The sequence below is a fragment of the Lissotriton helveticus genome, chromosome 7 (assembly GCF_964261635.1).
Source record: "Lissotriton helveticus chromosome 7, aLisHel1.1, whole genome shotgun sequence".
Taxonomy (NCBI): Eukaryota; Metazoa; Chordata; class Amphibia; order Caudata; family Salamandridae; genus Lissotriton; species Lissotriton helveticus.
Genome location: NC_136068.1, coordinates 1,055,935,461 through 1,055,955,331, shown reverse-complemented (window position 1 = coordinate 1,055,955,331; position 19,871 = coordinate 1,055,935,461). Strand labels below are relative to the sequence as shown.

The following is a 19,871-nucleotide window of genomic DNA, read 5'->3' as shown; positions in this document are numbered from 1 at the left end:
ATAGATTCCTTACCGCCCCACCTTTCCTCGCCGTTCTGCGAACTGATTTCTAGGGTTGAGGTTATCCTTTCAGGGCCCTAGTTTTGTGCCCCAGTGGTCAGTGTCTTGCATGGCTCTGCATTTCTGGTGCAGAAAGTCATGTATAGAACTGACATCAGAGCGCGAGGGTGGCAGCTAAGTACCTGCCGCAACGTCATGGCGGTGACACTATGCCAATGGCGAACGCGGAGCCGACCGACGCCACCTTCCAACAAGCAAAGGTACTGCTGATGTAAAAACTTTCTGGATCAAGTCTGACGCCTGGGGGTAATTCTAATGGTAAGAAATCTATGACTAACTAATGTTTCTTACAGATATATCGTAACTGAAGGTAAGTAACTTGTTCAATAGCACAAAAGTGTGAGAAAGGAATTACTTTTTTTTGAACGCTCAAACGTTATGACTACAGATACTCAGGGGCATATTTATGGAATAGTGGCACAGTGCAGCAAGTCATCGTGCTGCCCTGCACTGCGTCACTGGGAAAGGGCCGGAATACGCTGTATTTATGGGATACTGCTTATTCCTGACTTTTTCCCTTGTGCTGGAACTGTTTTGACAGCCTGGCGCCAACGCATGTACCCTTGCACAATGGTGCAAAGGTGCCTGTGTTGTAGGCAGGATTGTTTGTTGAAGGTGCCCCTTCCTGCACAGGAACAATCCTGAGAGGTGTTTTGCTCTTTGTATATGTGCTGGAAAATGCTGCACACATAGAGAGAGCAAGTAACGAGGAGAAATAAAGATATTTATCCTTTTAACGCCTCTCCTTGGTAAGGCATATCTTTTTGGTGCATTTCCAGGTTTACCAGGTTTCATAAATGTGAGAATGGATCAAAACCATGGGAGTTGCATAGGAACACGCACCGCAACATCCATGGAATTCGTCCCGTGTGCAGAGTAATGCAACGCAGCGATTTGCGCTGTTTTGCATTACTCCATATTTTTTAAACTGTTTAAAGCCAGGCAAAGTGGCTTTGTGTGACTTAAAAAATATGACTTAGAGGTTTGTGTCACACATGTACCACTTTGCATGCAACAAAGCTCTCACAAACGTTCCCTTCTATACCTTGGTTAATTGCACAGTTGCCAAGCTGACATATTAACTTCACTTGAAATTGGAGAATGTTCTGAACTCTATATAAGCGCAATTTTTTAAGGAGGAGTTTTAATAAATGTACTTTAGCATGGATTTTGTATGGAGGAGTTTTAATAAATGTACTTTAGTATGGGTGTTACAATTAGATAAAGAAGAGGGCGGACTGGCACTCCCGAGAATCAAAATATATTACCAGACTGCCTTGCTCGGTATGATAACTCGAGCCGCAAATTCTAGCAATCATCAAAACCATTTATACTCAGGCATGATGAGAAGAGAAGCAGATGTTAAGCTTGCTACCATTTTAAGACTACCTAAGCTTCCGAAGCAAACCAACCTCAATATGCCTCATAACATATTCAACAGATTCGATACAGATTGGGGGGAGTTCAACGAGTCCAGGTTTCACCCATATATATATACCTAATCAATTAGACCTCATTGGGTCTCAAATTAAATGCAATTCCTTATAGCCAAATAGAAAGGTTGGATGTTCCAAGCTGTAAAGATTTCTTTCAAGCTGGAGCATTAATACCATGGCACAATTAAACAATAAAGACCCCAAAATAACATCTAATTTATGGTTCAAACATATACAAATTAGGAACGTCTGCAATGGTTGTATACAATAGCCCAGTGAAATAGAACAATGTATAAATTAGGTCTATTTTGTATCGCGCTGAGCTCAATGACATAGACAATTGGGACCGTCTACTTTGCCAGAAATTAGAGAAAAAGTGATACCTCCCTTTTTAAAAAAAATTGCAGCAACTTATAGTTCCAAGATAGATTTAGTGCATTGAAGGTTTTACAATAAAATGAGCTGCAAAGCAATTTGTGTTACTGTTAGACCTGGCACCATTGGCGTGGGTCTCCCTTCCATTTTTTGCTGTTGCCTCATGTATTTTTGCTGGTGTTAGATGCTTTGGGCACTGTGTCACTGCTATTCAGTGCCACAGTGGAAGTGCTCCCTACTGTAAATTGATGTACTAATCAGTGGTTCCATGTTTGGCTATTTGGGTTACTTGTCAGACACTAGTCTAGTGCACTGAGTGTGCCAGGGCGTGTAATCCAAATGCTGCTGGTGGACCTGCAGCACTGGTTGTGCCGCCCACAGAACCAGCCTTGTAAAATGTGTCTAAGGTCTACCATTGCAGAGCCTGTGTGCAGACTGGCACTGTCACGCTGACTGGGCAAGTGCACCCACTTTCCAGTCCCTAAACCTTCCCTTTTCTTCATATCAGTTACCCCTATGGTAGGCCCATGGGCAGGGTGCATTGTAAGTATAAGGTAGGACAAGCCCTGATGTGTGTAGCATGTCCTAATAGTGAATTACAGCCATTTTCGTTTTTCACTATTGCAAGGCTACCTGTTCTCCATAGGCCAGAATGGGCTGTTAGAGTTATTACATTTTATAATCCTAACAGGCTCAGAGAACATGGTAGAAATTCGAGTTTAGTATGCCTGAACTCAGAATAATAAAATACATCTTTTAGTAAAGTTTATTTTAATATTCTGTGTTTGCAAATACCACTTTTAGAAAGTAGGTATTTGCTTGTCTAACCATTCAAACCTGCCTCTGCTAGTTTGTGTATTCCTATGTCTGGTTTTGTGAGTGACAGGGCTGGGGAATTCCAGGAGACAGGCTGAGTCACCCAGTGGTGAATAGAGAGATCTGCATCTAGATGGGAGGGAGGAGTTCACCTGAACCTTGAATAGGTCTGTGCCTGACTTTCACAATGCTGGCTCCACCCCCTGGAGAGCGGCTGATGTCTCTGCCCTGCACACTGAAAGAAGAGAAGGAGTCCTGTAAACAAAGTGCTCCAGGACTGTACTTGAGTTCCAAAATGCTGGCTCAACATCCTGTGGGGCGTCTGATGTGCATGCCCTGCACTATGAAAGGAAAGGAGAAGTCTGGTAAACAGAGTACTTCAGAACTGGTTTGGACTGGGCAAAGGCCCCTCTCCCCTCAAAGAACAAAGGATTTCTGTGTATAAATATTGGGACCCTGACCCCATGAAATTAGATCACTTTGGGCTACAAGAAGAAACCTTTACTGAGGAGAGGAACCTGAAGAAACTGAAGAAAGACTATTCCCAAGCTGAAGTGCTGCTTGGGGATTGGCCTGCAGTGGTTGCCTTACTGCCAAAGGAAGGAGAAAGGAACGGTGTAACTTTGCTTTCAACTTGTGAAGGATCTCCAAGGGCTTGGAAAAGAGCTTGCCTCCTGCTGAAGTCTCAGGGACAACAGATGTGAGAAGTTAGCCTGGCATATGATGTCCACTATTCTAGTGGGCTCCTTGCACCAGTCTAAACGACCCTTATTGATGATGGTTGTAAAGTCAACCTTATAGACAAGCTATCCTAGTGGTGGCATGGACCAGCAGTCTTAGGCTAAAACTTCAGAGAGCATGTGAAGCCAGTTGTTTTACCAATTATAATCCCTTGAATACCAAATGAAAGGACACCACACAAGGTATATATAAAATATACATGTATCTTTTACTAACCCAACCCCTCTGCACTCTTTATGAGGTCAGAGATCGAAATACATCACAAGGTACTTAATTAGCATATGATAAGTTGCACAAATACAGGTTTGCCCTAGGGGCCTCACAAACCATATACTAAGTAAGTGGTATAAGAACCACTTCGGAAATAGTGAATAGGCCTAGGGCCTAGGGAATCGCTGGGGCTACACTACACAACCAAAGGTTAGGAAGTAGGAGACACACGGGAGACGCCTGCAGTGTCTAAACACAGGTGCGAGTTCCCATTGACTTATAATGGAGAACGAAGAAGTTACAAAGTTACTGTTTTAGGGCACTTCCGGATGGACTACGACAAAACCCCTTTAGACTAGGACACTTCGAGAGTCAAGACCCACCGGAGTACTCGTGTTACCTCACCCAGGGAAGCCGCGTGCATAGGTGCCTTTTGGTGTCGGGTTTCGTCGATGCTTTCAATGGAGATCTGCAAAGAAGTGCTGCAGGCGGCCAGAGGAAGAGTGTCCGGGTGGATCCAAGGGTGGATCGAACAACTAAAGAACCTGAAAGCAGAGGGGACAGAGTCTGGGTCACTAGCCAGTGACCAGGAAGGAACCAGGCGACGTCGCGATGATCTCAGGTGAATCTTGTCTCTGCAGCCACAAGGACCAGAAGGTGTGGGCAATGACCAGGAGCTGGATTCGAGCTGTCCCACAAAGGATCTATTTGACTGTGGTGTCTGTATCCGGATTGGACCCAACAAGCCTTGGTAACCGCAACCCACGCAGGAAGTGAAGATTGGGTTCAAGTCGGAGCAGCAAGGTCTGGGGAGCTTCTCCTTTGCAGGGAAGCTGGAGCAAGCCTGGAGAAACCAGGAAAGCAAGATGATTTCAAAGGTTCGTCTTCAGAGGGCCTACTAGCCAACGGGCTAGCAACCGGGAAGACGCATCGAGCTGAAATGCAAGAGAGGGGCCCACACCGCACTCGTGGAGTGAGGGGGACTGAGCTTCGGTGCAAGTGGTGCTCGGGTCTGGGGCTTCTCATACCCCAATGCACAACTGCGAGGGTACCTCTGTAGTCGTGCTGTTAGCAAAATGCAGGATATCCAGGGAGTCCGGTCCCACGTCTCTCGAGTCCGCCACGGGTCTCAGCTTTGCTGTGGGTATGGGTCGGGTCCAGGTCCTGCATCGCTGAGTCTTCGGGATCCGTCAGGAGCGTCGACAAAGCAGACCGGCAAGTTACTGGTGGTGCCTGTTTGAACAGGGTGGTCACTCTTTGACCACAAGGGAGAAGTCTTTAGTCTTCTAGTCGGTATAGAACGTCGTTTTGCAGCCCTCCCTGTCGTAATACACAAAAAGCCTATCTGGGGAGGTGCTAGCACCTCCCAAGGCAGAAAACCTATTGTCCAGGCCTCCCCTGACAGAGTTTCGTCCAGCAGCAGGAGGTCAGACTCGTATCTGTGGCAGCAGCATCCATGTTGTGATTCTGAGGATCTGTTTAACTTTAACTGGGTAAAGCAGTAACCAACATGTCTTCTTCCTCTAGAAGGGTGGAATGCTACCCCCGCCGTCAGAATTGGCGGGGGGGGGGTAGTATTCCAAAGTGTTTGACACCTTACACGACATATTTTTATTAAGCCAAACCAAAGTTAGCATTAACCGCAAGGATTATAATGCACTTAAGAGTATATGGTATGGCTATATCATAGAACAGCTATAAGGACATGGTTCCGAAAGCTGAAGAGGGGCTCAGTTCATGCTAGGGCACCCTCTCTCATAAAACCAAGCACTCTGCTTTCAGGATGGATTGTCGAGGCCTGCCATAGGAGTGACTTATTGGTGCATATGTGCCTATATATATGGGTAGATATAGGTATACTATATCTAAGTAAGGGGTGATTACACCACCTTACCCAAGCTGAGTGATCAGTCTGTGGTGTCAGTTTGGATGGCCATCCAGGGGTGGCATAATACATGCTGCAGCCCCTGGTAGGCCTTGGATGCACCCATGCCCTGGGTACCTATGGTACACTATACAGGGGCTCAAAAAGGTGACCCAATTCCCAATCAGGTATGTACCTAAAGTACATGGTATCAATTTAGAGAGAGAACAGCTGGGCTGTGGGTCTGATTAGCAGGCCCACAGCCACATTAAAGTCAAAAAACCAGAAAAGCACAGCAAAACGTGGGGGTGACCATAGGAAGCAGACCCTTCTCTCCTACAATAGACTTCACTGCCCAGCTCCCCACAGTTCTTTTGGAAGTGCCTGCTGCTGTTTTGGGCCTTCTGAGGAACTGTGTGTCGCAAGGAGCTGGAAGCGCGACTCAACAAGAAGAAGCGTGTCGCCGTCGCTGTACCTGCCATCGCAACTCCAGAGAAAGGAGGGTGTCGCTGCTGGAACTGTCGCACTGCACTGCATCGGAGGGGAGCGTACCGCAACGAAGAGGAAGCATGTTGCCGTCGCTGCTGCTGCCGTCGCAACTCCGAAGAAGGAGGGTGTCGCCCTGCACCGCATCAGGAGAAGAATCTTGCAACGAGGTCAGAACGTGTCACCGTCGCTGTGCCTGCCGTCGCAACTCCGGAGAATGGAGGGTGTCGCAGTTGGAACTGTCGCACTGCACCGCATTGACCAAGAGCACCTCACATCCCCGAGAAGCGCGCCGCCGTCGGATCTGCCGCCGTCGCATCTTGAATGTCGCCGCTGTAGTTGTCGCATCGAGCGGAAGCTTCACACATCGTGGAGAAGAGCATGGCCGCTGGAGCTGTTGCCGTCACATCGTAAGGGTGTCGCCGCTGCAGTCCACGCATCGAATCGAGAGTTGCTCGCATCCCCAAGAAGCGCGCCGCATCTGGAAGAGCTTCACGTCTTTATTGTTGTGCACCTGACTTTTTCACATCGCTGCAGCAATGCTTGTCATGGAAGCGCAACACAACTTAAGGTACATTGACGCAGAGTGTCGCATCTAAGAACTGAACTGAACTAAGATTAAATCTATCATCTTAAAGTAATCATAGTGTGTATTTTTGTCGTTTATGGTCTTGTGGTAACTCTATATAAAGTCTACTTATTTTTTATATAAAACCTGTGTGGTGTCCATTTGTAGTGTTGTCACTGGGTTACTGTATGTGGTCACAACTGCTTAACTTACAACGCCTCTGAAATAAGACTTGACTGCTCATGCCACGCAACCTAGAGGGTGAGCAGGGGTTATTTTAGGTGTGTAATCCTCATGTCCTGACCAGAGGAGAGGGTCCCTACTTGTCACAAGTACCTACCTGTGCCAACTAGAGACCCCCAAATCTAACAGTTACTAACTACAGAAGAATGTAGTGGCATATTTTTGAGGGCTTTGTGTCATGATTGCACCACGCAACATGGTACATTAATGAGGCAAACATCTAAGTCATATCTATGAGGCCAAGCTAAGTCACTTTTCAAGGCTTTCAATGGCTTCAGAAATATGGAGTAATGCAGTGCAAATCTCTGCCTTGCTTTATTCTGCACAAGGGAGGCGTTCTATGGGCATTGCAGTGGGTGTCCCCATGCACCTCCCATGGCTTTTGAAGCATTCCCAGATTTTTCAAATTTAGCAAACCTAGGTTTAGGTCAAAAAGATACACCTCCCCAGGGGAGATGTAATGAGGAGAATTAGTGTTTATTTCTTCTTGTTGTTTCCTCTTTCTGTGTATGCTGCAGAAGCACACATAGAAAGAGGAGAACGCCTCTAAGGATTGTTTTGTGCAGGAAGGTGCTCCTGCACAAAAACAATCCTGTCTTCAAAACAGGAACTCTTGCACCATGGTGGAAGGGTGCCTGCTTAAACGGCGCCAGCGCATGGGGAAAGGACAGGAATGCACTTTATTGGATACATATGACAAATTCCTGCCCTTTCTCTGGGTTGCAGGGCAGCACAGCAAGGTAACTTGCTACACTGCCCTGCACCATAATTCCTGTAAATATGACCCATAGTTTTTTAGTAAGTGAGTAATAGCTCTCAGCGCCTGGATACCGATAGGTGTGATATTTCGCGCTTTACAAATCCAGATTATTATATTGCTCCATAGCTCATCCAAAAAATCTACCCTGCAGCCTCAATTGCATGTATCAGATATGTAAATGCCAGTGGTAATTGGCTACATATGTACTTTACATTCCCTCGCCTTTATAACTTTTGGGATCAGGTTTTTGGATTCATTAGCCAAAAACTCCTTTTGACTTTTTTTGTTTTAATCCTTTTTATTTGGTTTTTCATTTTGCATATTGTGCAGAACAACATTGACAGATACAGATAATGAACAGTGAGTTCTGTTACATCTCTAGAAAATGTTCATTGTTGGGTCGGTTTACGTTTTGGGAAGTAATCTATTGTGCGGTCTCAGTGGAGATGTATTGGGTCTGTTTGCTCTGTCTTTGATGCTCAGGCTCCAACGTTGGGCCTGTTTGTTGAGGGTGCGAGGAAAGGGTGTTATTGCCCAACTGGGGATTAAACTGGGGTCGGGTGGAAGAGGGAGGGGTACAAGGTGGGTAGTTTCATGCGTTTTTTTAAGTGGGCTGGCTGTGCTGGGTGTGGAATTATGACTATGGTACTGACAAAAGAGGTGGGGTTTCTACACGGGGTCTGTTAGTGCTTCCGGGCATGAACGGCTATAGGAGGGGGGTTAAGTGGGGGACATTCATTGGTATTTATGATGGGGGGGTAAGGTCCGGTGGCTGGCCGGTGTGGGTGAGTTGCTGGGTGATAGGGTCGGCGTCCTTTGTTGTTTAGAGGTGTGGAGGAGTGTTGGCCAATCCATGCATACGTGATCTCTTCGTATGCTGCGTGCCTCCTCAACCCTGATCGCATCTTCTTCTGCTGCGTCCCATTTAATTATAACTCCTCTCCATGCCTCTAGAGGGAGTCCTATGGGTGCGTGCCAGTGCATTGTGATGCAGCGCTTTGCTAGAAGGAGGGCGAGGGACGGAATCCTTTTTTCCACTTTTCTATCTTTCCTACGTCTGGTTATGCCTAGTGCAGACGCCTCCCATGTGTTGTACCTTGTTAGTCAATGGTCTCCTGTATTGTGTCATGTATTTGTGCCCAGTAGGGTTGTAGGAAGGGGCAGTTCCAGAACATGTGTTGGAACGTGGCATTGGGAGAAAGGTGGCATTGGGGGAATGACACAGCGGGCATTGAAATTGTGTCATAGGATGGAAGAGTTGGAGCTTTACTGGTGTTAGATAGGCTCTGTGTAATATGTTGAACTGGATTTTTTTGAAACGTGAGTTGCAGGACTGTTTTGTGGGGTACTCTAGTGCGGTCTGCCATTACCTGTTGTTCAGTGCGCATCCGAATTCCTCCTCCCACTTCTGCCGGAGCGGAGTTAGTGATGTAGCTCTAAGCTCCCGGATGGCCCTATATATCCATGTGATAAGGTGATGCCTGGTACCCATGCTCAGGAGCTTATGGAGTGTTGGGTGCATTGTAGGCTCCCCTATGGAAATGTCCTAGGTCTGCCTGCAGTCCGAGATGATTTGCCTATGTAGGAGAAATGGTCCCTCTGGGAGCCAGCTTCCCTCCACCAGACCCTCAAACGAGACCAACTGTCTGTCTGGAAATAAAGACTCTACCTCTGTGAGTGAGTGTTCGGTCCACACTCGGAACTCGCGAGCGGTGTAGTGGTTGTGGCCTCTCGGGGCAGGCCTGCTAACGGGAGCAGTGGCATATATAGCGGTATGCCACGGGTACGGCGGTGGATTCGCTGCATACAGGACCTAGCTGTCAGGGCCGGACTGGTCATGCCGGGCACCGGGCAATCCCCGGTAGGCTGGCAGGGGTGGGGGCCGGTTTTGTGACCGGAGGCCAGTTCTGTTGTTGGGGCCGATTTGGACGGTCGGTCCAAATCGTTCCCAACAACATAAGTTATAACACAGTAATCACAATCAGTCAGATGGGGAGTCTAAGAACCGGGAAGCTCCATTTTTTTCAAAGAAAAGCGTGTTTACTAACTCTGTATTACCCGGAGATAGGTGCCTACAAGCCATAGATCACTAGCCGGCGCACTCCCTTCATGAAGTAAGTTGCATACAAATGGTTGCTTGTGTCGTCTTATGAGCACATTGTATGAGGAGTGCTTTTGTACTGCAGTGTGACTATAAGGACACCAGGGCCTTGCTTCCCATAGGGCCTTCCTGGCTTCCATGCTCATCTGCATGATTTTTCACTTTTCTTCTTCGGCAATGCACACATTTACCTAATGTGTTTGTGTGGTTGATCTTTTTAAACTTCACCCAGTGTGTTGTGTTCCGCTATGGTGGTTTACATATATTATTTAATGTGTGTATTAGCGATAATGGTATGAAGTTTGTGGAAGGATCTTGCTTAACTGTTTCTGACAGTTTTATTATAACAACACTTGTTTAAGATTTGCACTCATTATGAATATGTGTGTACGTATCTTCCGTACTGTTTATAATATCTATATCCCCCAGTGGGCTACATTTAGATTAGGGCTTACTCTGACTGGTCCGGACGAATGCCAACGACCCTGATGGGCAATACCACACAAACGTGTTAACCATCTCCTGAATTTAGGACTTTGAGGTTTAATAAATCCCATAAATCCTTGTGTGCTTTTGAATTTAGCACAGCTAGCAAACAGTAGGAATAACATATGGATTTCCTTTGTACAAAAGTCAATTTTCTCGCTCATTTTTTAAAATTTTGCGAAGTGACTGATTCACTAATTTAGCAGCTCCAAATTGTGAATCCTTACTAGGGAATTCCTAATATCAATTTGGCATTTCTGTCCACAGTGTTCACAAATTGTGATCCAGAATAAAATAAAGTATCTGGATGTCACACACGCTAAGTAGAAATTGTGTTTTCTTCAAGGATAATATGCAAGAGCAGATCCGGACTGGTCATGCCGGGCACCGGGCAATCCCACGGTAGGCTGGCAGGGGTGGGGGCCGGTTTTGTGACCGCAGGCTGGTTCTGTTGTTGTGGCCGATTTGGAAGGAGAGGTCCAAATTGGCCCCAACAACAGAACACAGACATTAAGCACAGTCAGGTCGCTGGCCTGTCTGACCGGGAGCACGATTCCTGATCAAAATGAAATAATTTATTTGAAATCGGCGCGGCACTGCCAGCATGAGAACTCATGCTGGCAGTGCAGCCCCGATTTCAAATAAATTAATTTATTTTGATTAGGCGGCCGCCGTGGCGCCGCCCGGCCCTATAATATATTACACGCTCCCTGTGTGATGATGTCACCCCCTGTTCCAGTCCAGTAACCCTGAACCATGGCGGTCCTGGCGCCCCTGTTCGCCATGCTGTACTCGAGTCGACCCGCAGCTCCCGCGATGGCTCACGCCTGGAAGGCTGAGACAGAACTGCTAGGGAAAGAGACCAACGTTATAGAGGGGATAAGACATGCCTGAGAGAGAACAAGATAGACAAGGGAGGGAGCTAATAAGCTAGACCTCGGAGCGAGAGAATGAGACAGACCTGAGAGAGAATACGATAACCAGAGACTGTTGATGCAAAAACTGCATATTTCAGGCAATTACCATATCGTATGTACAACATACTCGAGCTTCAGGCAAGCTAGTGTATTATTAAATGTATTACCTGAATAGGACACCTTTTGTAGGGGGCCAGTCAATCAATCAATCAATCAATCAATCAAAACATTTATAGAGCGCGCTACTCACCCGTGAGGGTCTCAAGGTGCTGCTACTGCTCAAAAAGCCAGGTCTTGAGGTGTTTCCTGAAAGTGAGATGGTCCTGGGTCATTCATAGGTGTGCGGGGAGGGAGTTCCATGTTTTGGCTCCCACGTAGGAGAACGATCTTCCTCCGGCGGTGGTTCTGCGAATCCGTGGGACGGTGGCGAGGGCCAGGCTGGCGGAGCGGAGCTGGCGGGTGGGAGTGTAGAATGAGAGGCGGTTGTTGAGGTATTCGGGGCCCATGTCGTGGAGCGTTTTGTGTGCGTGGGTGAGGAGCCTGAATGTGATCCTCTTGTTGACGGGGAGCCAGTGCAGGTTTCTTAGGTGGGCGGATATGTGGCTGTGGCAAGGGATGACGAGAATGAGTCGTGCGGAGGCGTTCTGTATGCGTTGTAGTCTTTTCTGAAGTTTGGCGGTGGTTCCGGCGTAAAGGGTGTTTCCGTAGTCCAGTCGGCTGGTGACAAGGGCCTGGGTGACCGTCTTTCTGGTTTCGGTGGGGATCCACCGGAAGATCTTTCGGAGCATGCGCAGGGTGTTGAAACATGACGACGAGATGGCGTTGACTTGCTTGGTCATCGTGAGCGAGGAGTCCAGGATGAATCCCAGGTTGCATGCGTGGTCCGAGGGTGTCGGTGCGGAGCCCAGTGCTGATGGCCACCAGGAGTCATCCCAGGTGGATGGGGATTGTCCGAGGAAGAGGACCTCCGTCTTGTCTGAGTTCAGCTTCAGGTGGCTGAGCTTCATCCATTCTGCAACGTCTTTCATTCCTTCCTGTAGGTTGGTTTTGGCGGTGGCTGTGTCTTTGGTGAGGGAGAGTATCAGCTGGGTGTCGTCGGCGTAGGAGATGATGTTGATGTTGTGTTTGCGTGCGATGGCGGCGAGGGGGCTCATGTAGATATTGAAGAGAGTTGGGCTGAGCGAGGAGCCTTGGGGTACGCCGCAGATTATTTCGGTGGTTTCTGAGCCAGTACATTGTTGTGCACTGCATACATGCCACTGAACCTGATTCAGACGAGAGACTCAGGATTATTTAAACCCAAACTTGCTATATTTTGGCAGTCTCCCGCTTAGAATCGCATCTGCTTCAATAGAAGCTCATGGGGGAAGTACATTCTCCGATAATATGTTTTTTTACTTCCACTTTCCTCTTCTAAAAGGTTGGTATGGATAGTGCATGTAAATTCCCCTCCCTTTAGCTCACAATGACTCGGCAAGAATCCGGGTGGGGGTGGTGGGCAGTTTCGGGAAGCATGACTCACTGGGAAATCAGGTTTCGTGACTCAGCGAAAATCAGAGCAAAACCAGCCGATGTTTGTTTGTGCAGACTCGCGCTGTAGCGTGACTCAGCAAAAAACAAAATCTAACTTGTGACTGTGTAAAATCAGCCAATGTTTGTGCCTAGTCAGAAAATCCAAACACATACAGTGACTCGACAAAAAACAAAATCGTGACTTCTGAGTAAGCAGAACCAGCCGACGTCTCAGCACAAACACAAGAAGAGGCGCCATGCTTCAGCAGATACAGTAGTGCGGAATGATGGATGATGCGGCCCTACTACCTCTTCTCGGCTCTGCTCTCGCTCGCCTTCCCCCTGGTGCGGAAGGCACCACCGCTGTGCCTGGGACAGCCGACCCCGCTCGAGGACGGCAACTCCTGCGGCTTTGACTGGAGGGAGGTCGAGATTCTGATGTTCCTCAGTGCCATCGTCATGATGAAGAAGCGGCGCTCCATCATCATTGAGCGACACATGGGGAACTTCTTCATGTTCAGTAAAGTGGCCAATGCAATACTTTTCTTCCGTCTGGACATCCAGATGGGACTGCTCTATCTCACCCTGTGCCTAGTGTTCTTGATGACCTGTACACCCCCTCTCTACATGGGACCAGAATATATCAAATATTTCAACTACAAGACCATCGATGAGGAGATTGATAAAGATCGACGGGTGACCCGGCTCGTGGAGTTCTTTACCAACTGGTCGTCAGAATGTCAGTCATTCGCGTCTGTGTATGCAGACCTCTCCCTAAAGTACAACTGTGCTGACCTGAAATTCGGAAAAGTGGACATTGGACGCTACTCGGATGTCAGCACCAGGTACAATGTCAGCACGTCTCCTCTCACAAAGTAGCTTCCCTCGCTGATTTTATTCCTGGGTGGGAAGGAAGTGCTGCAGAGGCCACAAGTCGACAAGAAGGGAAGGGCTGTATCTTGGAGCTTCTCTGAGGAGAACATGATCTGGGAGTTCAACCTGAACGAGTTTTACCAGAAATACAAGAAACTGCCCAAGCAACGAGAGATTATGGAAGAGGAGTAGCCCGAATCCCAACCTGGCGAGAACCCCTCCGATGAAAGCAAGAAAGACAAGTGATGCTTCCAACGGGACCATCCCCTTCCTCTCCATAGCTCGTCACCTCTTTCAGTATCATGGTGGGCCTTCCCTCCCTCCCTCCCTGGCGGGTGAGGCGAGGTGGTCTGCTGATTATTGCACTGCCTGGTGGTGGGATAGATAACTTGTTTTGGTCTATTTATGTTATGTTTCTTCACCTGTTGGCTTGAACGGATGTCTGTCCGGCCTCTGCCCCATCCTTACAAGACTAACGTGCACATAGCAAGGAGCACGTGGTTTCCCTCATGAGTCTTTACACATGTCTCTAAGCCCTCTGTTTATGCCCCCTTCTGAGTGACGCGGCATTCTCCTTTTCCTTGTCCTTGTGGTGTCTTGGGTGTAGTGCATCCTCTTAGTATCATGCATCCCCTTGCTACCATGTTGATAGAAGATGCACTACAGCTGGGATCTAGAATGTAGAGAGCGCAGTCAGTTATTGTATGAAGCTGGACTGGAGAAGTTGTACCTGCTTGCCTTTAATAAACTTACTCTTGGATATTATTCTTGGATGATCCTTCTTTACATTTTGGCGACTGAGCATGGGATTGGATTATGACAAGCAGAAAAATTAAAGAACCTACGCAAGGATTTTTTATAGACTTATTTTGAAAATTCAACTCTTCTCCTGGTTTAAAAAAAAAAAAGAAGAAGCTTCTCATTTACAAACTGAAGAATTTACATGGACTCCACAACGCACTGTAAGTAAAATTAAAAGGAATAGTTTGCCTTTATTCCTTCAATTGACTATTCCTTAGCATTGATTAACATTCACTAGGAAATAACCTTGCAGATGATTTAATATCTCAGCGAGACTGTACGCATTACACTTGATATGACTTTGAAACGTTTGTTTGGAAGCTGAGTTCATATCAAGAAGTAAAAGACATTCCCCTTAAGCCTGAAGTTTGATGCACCGTTCGAAGAATTTTCGAAATAATTGCCTGCAAGATTTGTGCGTGTTAATGGAACCAGTATTTGTCAAATATTGAAATTTTTAAATAGATGCCTGTGATTTAGATAAGACTTTACTTGTTACTGTTTGGAAATAACAATGCACAGTAATGGTACCTGTTCAACCGTCGGCTGTGTATCATTCAAGCGTGTTGGGCATTCTTTCAGCAAGAGGTATAAGAAGCTGCGCGATCCTTCGTGACGTTCTTCTTCTGCGAGTGTAACTCATTGACCCTACGTTCTACGTCCTCACGTCATCACGGAAAGTCACGACTTGACGCTACGTAGCCACCATTTTAGGAATTATCACGGCGATGATTTCGGCAGCATTTTAACACAATGATTTAACACGATTTTAACATGGTAATTTTACACGGTGATGTGCACACCCTTGGTCCTTCGATACAAAAGGGGATGATGAACGGAGCGTTTGAACAAATCAAACACTCACCCCCAGTCAACTGATCTGGGTTTAATCCATCACCATTCGTTAGTTCACTCAGCCACCCCAGTTCAGACATGGCTATATGCAAATCAGTCTGACCCTGTGCCTCCTGGGAACAGTCCAGCCCGAACTGCCAAGCCATGTCTTCCCTGGACCAGAAACAAGCATCCTGGGACCGGTTTCGGATTCATAATCCTCCTCGGCCAGGCTATCTTGAATCCAGTGGCCAAGTGAACAAGGGACTCACGTCTGAGCATACCCTGCCACACTTAGGGCGAACAAAGCGATACAAAAGGGGATGATGGACGGAGCGTTTGAACAAATCAAACACTCACCCCCAGTCAACTGATCTGGGTTTAATCCATCACCATCCTTTAGTTCACTCAGCCACCCCAGTTCAGACATGGCTATATGCAAATCAGTCTGACCCTGTGCCTCCTGGGAACAGTCCAGCCCGAACTGCCAAGCCATGTCTTCCCTGGACCGGAAACAAGCATCCTGGGACCGGTTTCAGACTCATAATCCTCCTCAGCCAGGCTATCTTGAATCCAGTGGCCAAGTGAACAAGGGACTCACGTCTGAGCATACCCTGCCACACTTAGGGCGAACAAAGCGATACAAAAGGGGATGATGGACGGAGCGTTTGAACAAATCAAACACTCACCCCCAGTCAACTGAGCTGGGTTTAATCCATCACCATTCTTTAGTTCACTCAGCCACCCCAGTTCAGACATGGCTATATGCAAATCAGTCTGACCCTGTGCCTCCTGGGAACAGTCCAGCCCGAACTGCCAAGCCATGTCTTCTCTGGACCGGAAACAAGCATCCTGGGACCGGTTTCGGATTCATAATCCTCCTCAGCCAGGCTATCTTGAATCCAGTGGCCAAGTGAACAAGGGACTCACGTCTGAGCATACCCTGCCACACTTAGGGCGAACAAAGCGATACAAAAGGGGATAATGGACGGAGCGTTTGAACAAATCAAACACTCATCCCCAGTCAACTGATCTGGATTTAATCCATCACCATTCTTTAGTTCACTCAGCCACCCCAGTTCAGACATGGCTATATGCAAATCAGTCTGACCCTGTGCCTCCTGGGAACAGTCCAGCCCGAACTGCCAAGCCATGTCTTCCCTGGACCGGAAACAAGCATCCTGGGACCGGTTTCGGATTCATAATCCTCCTCAGCCAGGCTATCTTGAATCCAGTGGCCAAGTGAACAAGGGACTCACGTCTGAGCATACCCTGCCACACTTAGGGCGAACAAAGCGATACAAAAGTGGATGATGGACGGAGCGTTTGAACAAATCAAACACTCACCCCCAGTCAACTGATCTGGGTTTAATCCATCACCATTCTTTAGTTCACTCAGCCACCCCAGTTCAGACATGGCTATATGCAAATCAGTCTGACCCTGTGCCTCCTGGGAACAGTCCAGCTCGAACTGCCAAGACATGTCTTCCCTGGACCGGAAACAAGCATCCTGGGACCGGTTTCGGATTCATAATCCTCCTCAGCCAGGCTATCTTGAATCCAGTGGCCAAGTGAACAAGGGACTCACGTCTGAGCATACCCTGCCACACTTAGGGCGAACAAAGCGATACAAAAGGGGATGATGGACGGAGCGTTTGAACAAATCAAACACTCACCCCCAGTCAACTGATCTGGGTTTAATCCATCACCATTCTTTAGTTCACTCAGCCACCCCAGTTCAGACATGGCTATATGCAAATCAGTCTGACCCTGTGCCTCCTGGGAACAGTCCAGCCCGAACTGCCAAGCCATGTCTTCCCTGGACCGGAAACAAGCATCCTGGGACCGGTTTCGGATTCATAATCCTCCTCAGTCAGGCTATCTTGAATCCAGTGGCCAAGTGAACAAGGGACTCACGTCTGAGCATACCCTGCCACACTTAGGGCGAACAAAGCGATATAAAAGGGGATGATGGACGGAGCGTTTGAACAAATCAAACACTCACCCCCAGTCAACTGATCTGGGTTTAATCCATCACCATTCTTTAGTTCACTCAGCCACCCCAGTTCAGACATGGCTATATGCAAATCAGTCTGACCCTGTACCTCGTGGGAACAGTCCAGCCCGAACTGCCAAGCCATGTACAACTTTTGTACCGCTTTTGGCCACCATAAGTGTGGCAGGGTATGCTCAGACGTGAGTCCCTTGCTCACTTTGCCACTGGATTCAAGCAAGTCGGGCTGATGACGGCTGGAATGCCAGAAACCGGTCCTCGGAAGCTTGTTTCCGGTCGGGGGAAGACATGGCTTGGCAGTTCGGGCTGGACTGTTCCCATGAGGCACAGGGTCAGTCTGATTTGCATATAGCCATGTCTGAACTGGTGTGGCAGAGTGGGCTAAAGAACGGTGATGGATTAAACCCAGATCTTTTGACTGGGTGTGAGTGTTTGATTGATTCAGATGCTCCGTCCATCACCACCCCCTTTTGTACCACCCTTGGTCCTTCAGCACATCAAATTTATTTATTGTGATTATTTTACTTAACGTTAGTGGTTAGTTGCAGTGTATGTCCTTCATTCAAGAGGAGGACGTCTTCTGCACTCAATCATTTGGAACCATTCTACAAGCTACCGAGGGATACTGCCGAATGTCGTTCTGAAACTTCAAGGTATTTCAACATTACTGAGCATCGATTTTCAACTCGATTTATAAATTAATTCCGGAGTTTCATCGGTGATGTGCACACCATAATTAAGCACATCTATTTTATTCACGTTATTCGATGAAGTGCACACATTGACTTTTATATTATATTGCCTAATAGAAAAGTAACACTTTAAGATCTGAATATTTTAAAACAGTTATTTTAACACAGTGATGTGCGCATTTTGAAATACGGTTTGTCAAGTTCTTTGAATATTGATTGTTCATCTTATAGTGCACAAGTGTACTGCCATATTATTTTAGATGAATTTAATACGGAGATAATTTATCCACTTTAATGCACCTGATATAGTGTCGTACACGCTTTAAAAATTGCAGCTTTTTATTTTTATTATCATTTTAGATAAGTGTAACACAATGTTGTGGATAAAATTCGTTCATTTTAATACATCTTAACACTGTGACATTCACGCTTTAAAATTGCTAGTGAAAATTATCTTCTCATCCCTTCTGCACATCATCTTTACTGCACAAATTGAAATGATTTATGTTTTAACACAGTGAAGTTCATACTTCTACTATAACATTTGGTTACACATTGTCGGTGTAAGTCTATTTATTACTATTTATAAGTGATCTGACCACTGCTTACACGCTTTTAAATCTACATTTATAATGGCTTCACAAGGAGGATTAAATACCCCGGTTCCTTTTCTGCCTCGTCCTGGTGAACCTCTAATTAAATGGTCAGACTGGAAAGTCTATTTTTTAAATTACATAGAAGCCTTAGAAGAGGAACAGGATGATGCTTTTTCACAAGCTAGAAAAAAAATGCTTCTTCATAGTCTGGGACCTGAAGGGAATAGGGTGTTTAACCAAATGGAGAAAAAAGTCAGGCCAGCTGATAGTTCCAGTGTATTCTTAGATGCTCTTGATGATTTAAACACCCACTACCATCCACCTGTCTGCGTAGGCATAAGCAGATATGAATTTTTTAAAAGGAAGAAAGGCAAGTCTGAATCTGTGGATGATTATGTCGCTTCATTAAAGAAATTGGCCATTAATTGTGAATTTGGCACACTCCACGACAGTTTTATTACAGATCAATTAGTAATGCACGCTAATAACACCTCCATTCAAGAAAAGTTATGGACTTGTGGAGACGCCCCCTTGAATGAGATTTTTGCCATATTAAGGAAGGCAGAAATGTCAAAGAGGTGTGCAAAAGTTGCTCTTAGAGACAATGATGAAGAAGATAGCTTATCAGTCAATAATATTTCACAAAGCCAGGGAGATGAAGGTTCATCCTCCTCCTCGCATAAAAGAGGTACAGGGGTATCCTATAAAAATAAAACTGACAGAATTACTAATTGTTACAGATGTAGTTACAATGGACACTACGCAAACGACCCAAAGTGTCCAGCTTTAAAATCAAGATGTAATTACTGCAATAAGGTTGGCCATTTCTCTAAAAGTTGTAAATTAAAACTTAACAAGAAGAAAGAGTCTATCGAATGTGTTGCATAATCCAGTCGAGCTAGTTCCGACAATTCTGACTCTTCTAGTGATGTGAACACTCTTTGAGTGTACGAAATCTATCTTGAATCTCTATGTTGCTGAAGTTAGTTCCTCTAAGGGTTGACCATCAGTTCTGAGTTTGTACGCACACTAATGATTTTAGGAAGTAACATTCTACTTAGATGCTAAATTTCAATTAGTGTTCGTATAATAATCAAATTAGGCATTATCTTCTTCCATGCTATTGTTTGAATTTTGTTCTATCTCCTAGTTAAATGACAATTTTCCTTTTTGTGTTTAAGGGAAGAGGTGGGTTATAATGTGTTTTAGTGTTTTAAATGATTGCTTTAATTTCACTATTATTGTACAGAGGGAAGATGTGGTGTCTTGGGTATAGTGTATCCTCTTAGTATCATGCATCCCCTTGGTACCATGGTGATAGAAGATGCACTACAGCTGGGATCTAGAATGTAGAGAGCACAGTCAGTTATTGTATGAAGCTGGACTGGAGAAGTTGTACCTGCTTGCCTTTAATAAACTTACTCTTGGATATTATTCTTGGATGATCCTTCTTTACAGTCCTCCTTACTGAATGGTTCATTTCTCC

The 19,871-nt window shown here is 46.2% G+C and overlaps 1 protein-coding gene and 1 pseudogene across 4 annotated transcripts in view; both read left to right on the top strand.

The window, feature by feature from the left end:
• Positions 1 to 19,871, top strand: part of DNAH17 (dynein axonemal heavy chain 17) — a 12,633,448-nt gene that overhangs the window by 4,932,101 nt on the left and 7,681,476 nt on the right. The window lies entirely within an intron of this gene.
• Positions 10,903 to 13,970, top strand: LOC144767222 (thioredoxin-related transmembrane protein 2-like; annotated as a pseudogene).